This window comes from Suncus etruscus, chromosome 5 (assembly GCF_024139225.1).
Source record: "Suncus etruscus isolate mSunEtr1 chromosome 5, mSunEtr1.pri.cur, whole genome shotgun sequence".
In the NCBI taxonomy this organism is placed as follows: Eukaryota; Metazoa; Chordata; class Mammalia; order Eulipotyphla; family Soricidae; genus Suncus; species Suncus etruscus.
Genome location: NC_064852.1, coordinates 16,061,797 through 16,069,268, shown reverse-complemented (window position 1 = coordinate 16,069,268; position 7,472 = coordinate 16,061,797).

Sequence of the window (7,472 nt, the reverse complement as noted above, 5' to 3'; positions counted from 1 at the left end):
CCTGTGCTTTCAGGGCTTCCTGGATCCAGAATCTGATCCTCCCTGGGGGGCCTTGGGCCAGCCCTTTTGCACAACCCACTGAGAATGTCTCCATAGTTAACCATCCTCCCCCTCCCTTTGCAGAAGCTGCTCCATTTGCTGTCTGCAGTTCACCATTGTCCCCTATTGGCCCAGTGACCAGTCCACCTGTAGTCTTCTATGGACCCAGTTGTCCCACACCCATTTGCAAGTCCAGGCAGAGACTAAACTGGAACCTGAGCCACATGCTAGGTGGGAGCTAGCAGCAAACTTGGCCCCATTTCTCAGGAACTTGCAGGATGCTTGGGTCACAGCAAGGCAAGGACCTGTCCTTAACTTTGAAGAGTCCTTGACAAGAAGCACCCCATATCACCTCACGGCTGCACCCTGGCTCCACTCTGACCTTAATAGTGGTGGCTGAAGAGAGTGCACAGCAGGTAAGGTTTTTGTCTTAGATAGGCCAGCCCAGGTTCAATCCTCGGCATCCCATATGGTCCCTCGAGTCTGCCAGGAATTAATCTGAGTGCCACTGGAGAGGGTGCAAAGGTCTAGAATCCTGGTCCCCCACCCCCACTCTGTACACTCTCCCCCCAAATCAAAATAAGTGTGACCCCAAATCAAAAATAAATATGTTCAGGCCCGGAGAGATAGTACAGCGGTGTTTGCCTTGCAAGCAGCTGATCCAGGACCAAAGGTGGTTGGTTCGAATCCCGGTGTCCATATGGTCCCCCGTGCCTGCCAGGAGCTATTTCTGAGCAGACAGCCAGGAATAACCCCTGAGAATAACCCCTGGGTGTGGCCCAAAACCAAAAAAAAAAGTTCTTGAGTGCAGTGACTGTTGGGTATAGAAAAGACTGACTGAGGATGAAACCCCCAATTATGGGCCATAGATCAGGGACTACTCTTGGGTTTTGTATTTGAGGGCTTGCTCCTGGGTGTGCTCGAGAGACCACGAGGAGCCAGAGATCAAAATGGGGCTCCTGTATGAAAAGCCTGTGCTCAATGTTGAGCTATTTCTCTGGCAATCCATTTTGGGGGTTAGGGACTGTGGGATTACTGGGATTGAGTTGTTTCTACCTCACTCAGTATACTTGTTACTCATTAGTTGGAATTATCTTGGAATGTAGCACCTTGGATTGTTGTTGAGACCACCTGGTCCCATACCCTCTAGGTGTGACCATTTTCCTTCAGATTAAATACGCCCGATGGAGAGGAAGTCTCCCTCTTACATTTCCAGACCTCCTCAGAGCAGGCTGTTTCTTAGAAGCTAAGGATAAACGTGGGAACTCCTGAAAAATCCTTTTCTCTCTCCATGCGTGTGTGACTTATTTTATGCCATCCCATTCCAGATCTGTATCTCTCCAGTGTTCTGGTGTTTGAATCTGAGGACTTTATTTAATAGTTGTCTGCTTAGGGATCTCTCCTAGTGGGTCTTAGGAGTTCATATGGGGTGCCAAGAATTAAACCTAGATCAACTGTGCGCCAGGCAAGCACTTTTCACACTGTGCTGTCCCTCACACGCAGCCTGCAGTCCAAAGTTAAGTAAGGGAGGGAGATTTTGATCATGTGAAAGTTGCAGGCCTCACTGCCCCCATGTGGGGGTTCGTGCTCTGAATCCCTAGAATATGAAGTAGGGAGGTCCTGAGAGGCAGTGCCAGCAGTTAAAAAATCTGGTGGGCAGAGGAGCAGATTCTCAGCTGATTTAGAGGCTTGTGGGTCTCTGTGACAGATCCACACACAGGAATTCCGGACCCAACCCACACAGGATCTGTCCTGCTCAGACCATGGTCTATTCCTGCCTCTCTCCCTACTTCTGTGTGTTCGTGCCTCAGTTGCCACCTGAACAGCCAAACCCCCTTCCTTCTCGAAGAGGACTGGGCTGGTGCTTTGGGGAGAATAGTGAGCTGGAGAGTAGGGTCAATCAGGCCCTGTTTCAGCAGTATGTAGACCCTGGGTCATGGGGCACAAGTGGCCCACACAGCCTTGGGCCCAAGCCCACCAGCTGGCTGCATTCTGCCTCAGGAAGGGAGGGAGTGGAGGGAAGGAAGGACGAACTGGGTTGTGAGCAAGGTCTGAGGAGGCTGTGGTGTAGACCTAGATCAAAGGACTATGGTGTTTGGAGTCCAGCTAACTCCATGGCTGCTGGGATTTCCATCACTATCCACCCATTTCCTGTCAGGCTTGGGACCTGCAAATTCCTAACAAAGGGGGCCACAGTTAGGGGTATATGGGACAGGGTACTTGGGGGACCCTTAGTGAGTGTTCAGAGTCAGCCTGACTGGTCCCATGGGGCCACCCCACCAGCTTCCTCCAGTTTCCTGAAGCTCCTGAGATCCCTCACGAGGCCCCATAGAAGCCTGAGGTGAGGCTCTCCTGGGTGAAGCAAGGCTGGATCTGCCAAGACATCTGCTGCCTCTTTGGAGATGAGGATGATGGAACCCAGAACCATCTTGGTGATGCAGGAACTCTGCCACACCTGGACTTGAGAGATGGGTGGCTGGGCTTTTGCCTAGCATGAGGTCGACCTGGGTTCAATCCCTGGCATGTCATATGGTCCTCTGAGCTCTGCCAGGAGTGATTTCTGAGAGTAGAGTCAGGAGTAACCCTTGAACATTGCCTGGGTGGCCCCCCAAAACAAACACAAAAGGTTAAACAAGATTTTTGGGGCTGGATTGATAGCATAGATAGAGGGTAGGGCACACAACCAATCAGGGGTTCAATTCACGACACCCCTAGGAGTGATCCCTGAGCACCATCAGGTGTAGCCCCCAAACAAACAACAAATCATCCATACCTGAATTAAAACTCAAAACTGTCACACCTGGATTCGGGAACAAAACAGGGCCTAGCCCTGTACTGCTATGGGATAGGAAGGAGGGGGCATTTACAGGTCTCCCCTTTCCAGAGGCTCCCAGTGACCCATCTATTGATTGGGTCTAATCTGCCTTCTGGGGGTTTGAAGTGGAAGTCTCAAAACTCAATCCCAAGGGATTGGGAAATGGGTTCACAGGTCAGACAGCAAACATCCATCCAGCAAACAGAAAATAATCCACACAAAGCTGAAGGGGATGGTACAGGTCCAGGAAAATTCCACCGCAAGCTTTCCCACTCCTAACACTTAGGCCAGCAGGTAGATAGCTAAGTTGTGGACAAATGAAACTGCCAACCCACTTCTCCCTGAGACCTGGGGTGTTTATTGGGAAGCAAAAGACCATCTCTTGGGGTGGAGAACAAGTAGGGTAAGGGACCAAACCAAAAGGTGCGTCAATCCAATGAGTGATAAGCACCTGCAGAGAATTATCCTGAATAGAATGAAAACCGATTATTCCAACAGGGGTCCAGGCAGTTAACAATTTCATTTAACCCCCGAAACTGGCTCCTGGAAGCTTGTGCTGGGTAGTGAGCCCCACCTTGAACAGTCTCCCCTGCAGTATAGTGGTAGGATCTGGCTAGTGTTTTAGGATCACCAGAGTGGCACTGCCAAGGGGCACAAATAGCTGTGCACTTTTTCTTCATTTTACTTTCTGGGTTATTTAAAGACACAGTAGTAGTGCCCAGGGATTACTCCCAGTTGGTTCTTAGGGCACTAAGGGATGCCAGGGATGGATGCCCGGGTCTGCCTATTGAGCTAGCTCCTGGAGCCCGGAGAGTTGATTTTTTTTTTTTGTGGGCCACACCCAGCGGTGCTCAGGGGTTACTCCTGGCTGTCTGTTCAGAAATAGCTCCTGGCAGGCACGGGGGACCATATGGGACACCGGGATTCGAACCAACCACCTTTGGTCCTGGATTGGCTGCTTGCAAGGCGAATGCCGCTGTGCTATCTCTCCGGGCCTCGGAGAGTTGATTTTTGATGGTGTTGGATGAATGAGGCTGTGCAGGGCAGGGAGGACTACCTGAGTCTCCTCCTCAATATGGCCATTTTCCTCAGGAGGTGGGGGCCAGTGAGGGACTCAGGGTTAATCTTCAGAATCAGATGTCATGCAGAAGCCTGGACAGAAGTTTGAGGGCAAATCTGTGACCCACCCTGGGTCCATGCAGCTCCTCGGTCTAGACTTAGCTGTATCGCCACAGCTGTGAACCCTGATATCCAGGTCCTCTGTTATGGGTGAATAAATATAGGAGTTTATTTCTCTTATCCCTACAGGCCCTTCAAACCTGTGCTTTGAACTCAGACTCCCCACCCAGCTGGGACTCTGCCAGCCCGCCACTGGTCCCTTTCCACAAGCGCGTTTCCCAACACCCAGCTCCCAGTGCTGCAAGCCTTTGCAATCCTGGTTGCAGGATTTCCCGTTGGTCAGTTACTGCAATAGATCAGGGTCCCTTACGGATTCTTCTGCCTTAGAAGGACAGGACGGGCTGTCCCAGGGCTGCTGTAGAGGACGCTGTGATCAGAGTTTCCACTTCAGACCCCGCCTCTGGCTGCCGCTTCACCACTGGGGGCTACAGGGCTGTCCATTACTGCCTGACTTCACCCCTTCCCATTTCTGACCCAGGCATTTCTGGCATCCTGGACCCACCTGGAGTGCTCCTTGAACAAAGAGCCAGGAGTAAGTCCCAGATATCACTGGGTATGGCAAAAATAAGTCAGAGAGGGAGTGTAAAGAAAATATGGGAAATTGAAGTTTGCAGCAGAAAGGAATGAAGTGGAAAGGAAGGTAGAATTGAGATAGCACAAGTAACATCCCTAGCCCTGCCAGAGAGCAAGCAAGTTCAGAACAACCTCCGGGTTGCCTTAAGCCCCTTGGCTCCCTCACGTTACAATAAAAGAGCTTTCTGGGCCAAATGGATTCGAGAAAGAGCCCAATCATTCTTTTTTTTTTTTTTTTTTTTTGGTTTTTGGGTCACACCCGGCAGTGCTCAGGGGTTACTCCTGGCTGTCTGCTCAGAAATAGCTCCTGGCAGGCACGGGGGACCATATGGGACACCGGGATTCGAACCAACCACCTTTGGTCCTGGATTGGCTGCTTGCAAGGCAAACACCGCTGTGCTATCTCTCCGGGCCCCCAAACATTCTTTAGATCACAGAAATCACTCTTTAGTTATAAAAAAGAACACCCCCCCCTTCACCGGTGCAGCCTTCCCACCACCAATGGCCTTCCCTCCCTCTTTCCCTCCCTCCTTCCCCAACCCCCTGCCTGTTTTCGAAACAGGCATTCTATTTCTCTCACTCACTAGTCATGATAGTTGTTGATGTAGTTATTTCTCTAACTGCACTCAACATTCTTTGTGGTAAGCTTCATATCATGAGCTGGTCCTTCCAGCCCTCATCTCTATTGTCTCTGGGTATTATTATAATAATATCTTTTATTTTTCTTAAATCTCACAGATGAGTGAGAATATTTGGTGTGTCTCTCTAACTTATTTCACTCAGCATAATAGCTTCTATGTCCATCCATGTATAGGAAAATTTCATGACTTCATTTTTCCTGACAGCTGCATAGTAATCTAGTGTGTATATGTACCACAGTTTCTTTAGCCACTCATCTGTTGTCAGGCATCTGGGTTGTTAGCACTGCAATGAATATATATATTTGGTTTTTGGATCACATCCGGCAGCGCTCAGGGGTTACTCCTGGCTCTGCTCAAGTTAGTCCTAGCAGTCTCAGAAGACCATGTGGGATGCTGGGATTCGAGCCAGGGTCTGTCCTCTTTTGGCCATGTGCAAGGCAAAACGCCTTACTGCTGTGCTATTACTCCAGCCCCCAGAAGGCCTTTTTGCATTGCATTTTTGTGTTCCTAGGCTATATCCCTAGGAGTGGTATTGCTGGATCATAGGGGAGCTCAATTTCCAGTTTTTTGAGGAATCTCCATATTGTTTTCCATAAAGGCTGGACTAGACAGCATTCCCACCAGTAGTGAATGAGAGTTCATTCTCCCCACATCCCTGCCAGCACTGATTGTTATGTGTGTCAGTCTCTGTGGCATGAGATGGTACCTCATTGTTGTTTTGATTTGCATCTGATGTGAAAGCCAACTACAAACATGTTTGTAATCATGATGCTCAAATAAAGATATTACAAAAAAGAATCACTCTTTAGATCACATTTTAGAGATCTTTCCAGAACAGTGCAACTCCCGCAATGACCCAGTGAATACCTTACCAATATTTTTAAAATGAGTATTTCATTTTAGATTTACAGAAAAACTGCAAAGTGCATCGAGTTTTCCCAGCACCCAGCAGCTGCTTCCCACTTTTTATTTTTGTTTTTTTTTTTTGGAGGGGCCACATCCGACGGGGTAACCCACATTCAGAGTTTACTCCTGGCTCAGCGTCAGAAATCACTTCTGGTGGGCTCAGGGGACCATATGGGTTGCTGGGGATCAAAACCAGGTCTGTCATGTGCAAGACAAGAGTCCTCCCGACTATATAGACTATAGCTTGGAGGCCCACGCCCTGTCTGTCTTGGATAAAATGAGAGGCCTAGTTAGAGGCTGGAGCAAATCCCCCAAAGGCCCTAATGGCCCTGCAGCAGCCTCAGTCACCCCACCTGTAAAACAAGGTCAGTGGCTTTGAGATCACTGATGCTGCCATTTCCAGGCACCCATTAAAAGTGCTCCCCCTGAATCCTGAGTAGGTTCCAGTAGCTCGCTGCTCAGCAGGGCATAGCTCAGGCTCTGCAGAACCCCCTAATCCTGCACTGGAACCCTATTCCCCTTCCCCAAGAAAGCACAGGGAAGCCTGCTTGGGGCCACTGCTTCCACGCGCATGCGCAGCCCCCCCCCCCTTGCAAGCGTGAGCATAACACTCTGGAAGCGGCGACTGCCGTGGACTTTAGGGGGCGCTCTAGAGCCGAAAAGCGAGACTGGCCCCGCCCCATCCGCCTGCTAGAGCCAATCCCCAGGCTCGGTTTGCAGGCGGAGCGCCCGCCCCTTCCGCCTACAGCCAATCCCCAGGCTCGGACTCAACTCTCGCGTTGCTCGCAGCCCAAATCTCGCGTTTCCACGCTCGCCCCGCTCACATCCGCCGCCATCTTGTCCTTTTCCGCCGGCGACGGGGCCGGCTTGTGCCCGAGGTGCTCGCGGTAAAGTCAAAGACATGAAGTTTCGAGCGGGGGCTCGTAAGGAACCCCAACTCGGCTCCGCTCCAGCTAGCCTCGCGGGACTTCCGGGTCCGGCGCCTGCTTCCGGGTCCGGCGCGGCGAGTCACGTGGTTCCTGCGATTGCGGAAGGGTGGAGAAGTCTTTATGTTTCGCGCCACGTCGTCGTGTGTGCGGGAGGGCTGAAAAGCGCGAACCCGGCGGCCCTTAACCCTTTTCCCCCCGACGTTTTGGATTGGTGCCGGAGTCGACGACGTTGCAAATCACGCCTCTGGACCACGCTGCTGCTCGGGGAGGTCGGGATCCTCCACCTAACCGAGTCGCCTCTCCTGGATCAAGGGATTGGAGCGATTGCTTGCATCTCCCAACCAACCAGCGATTGCATTTGAATGGCGATTATTTTGCACCCTTGCAAGC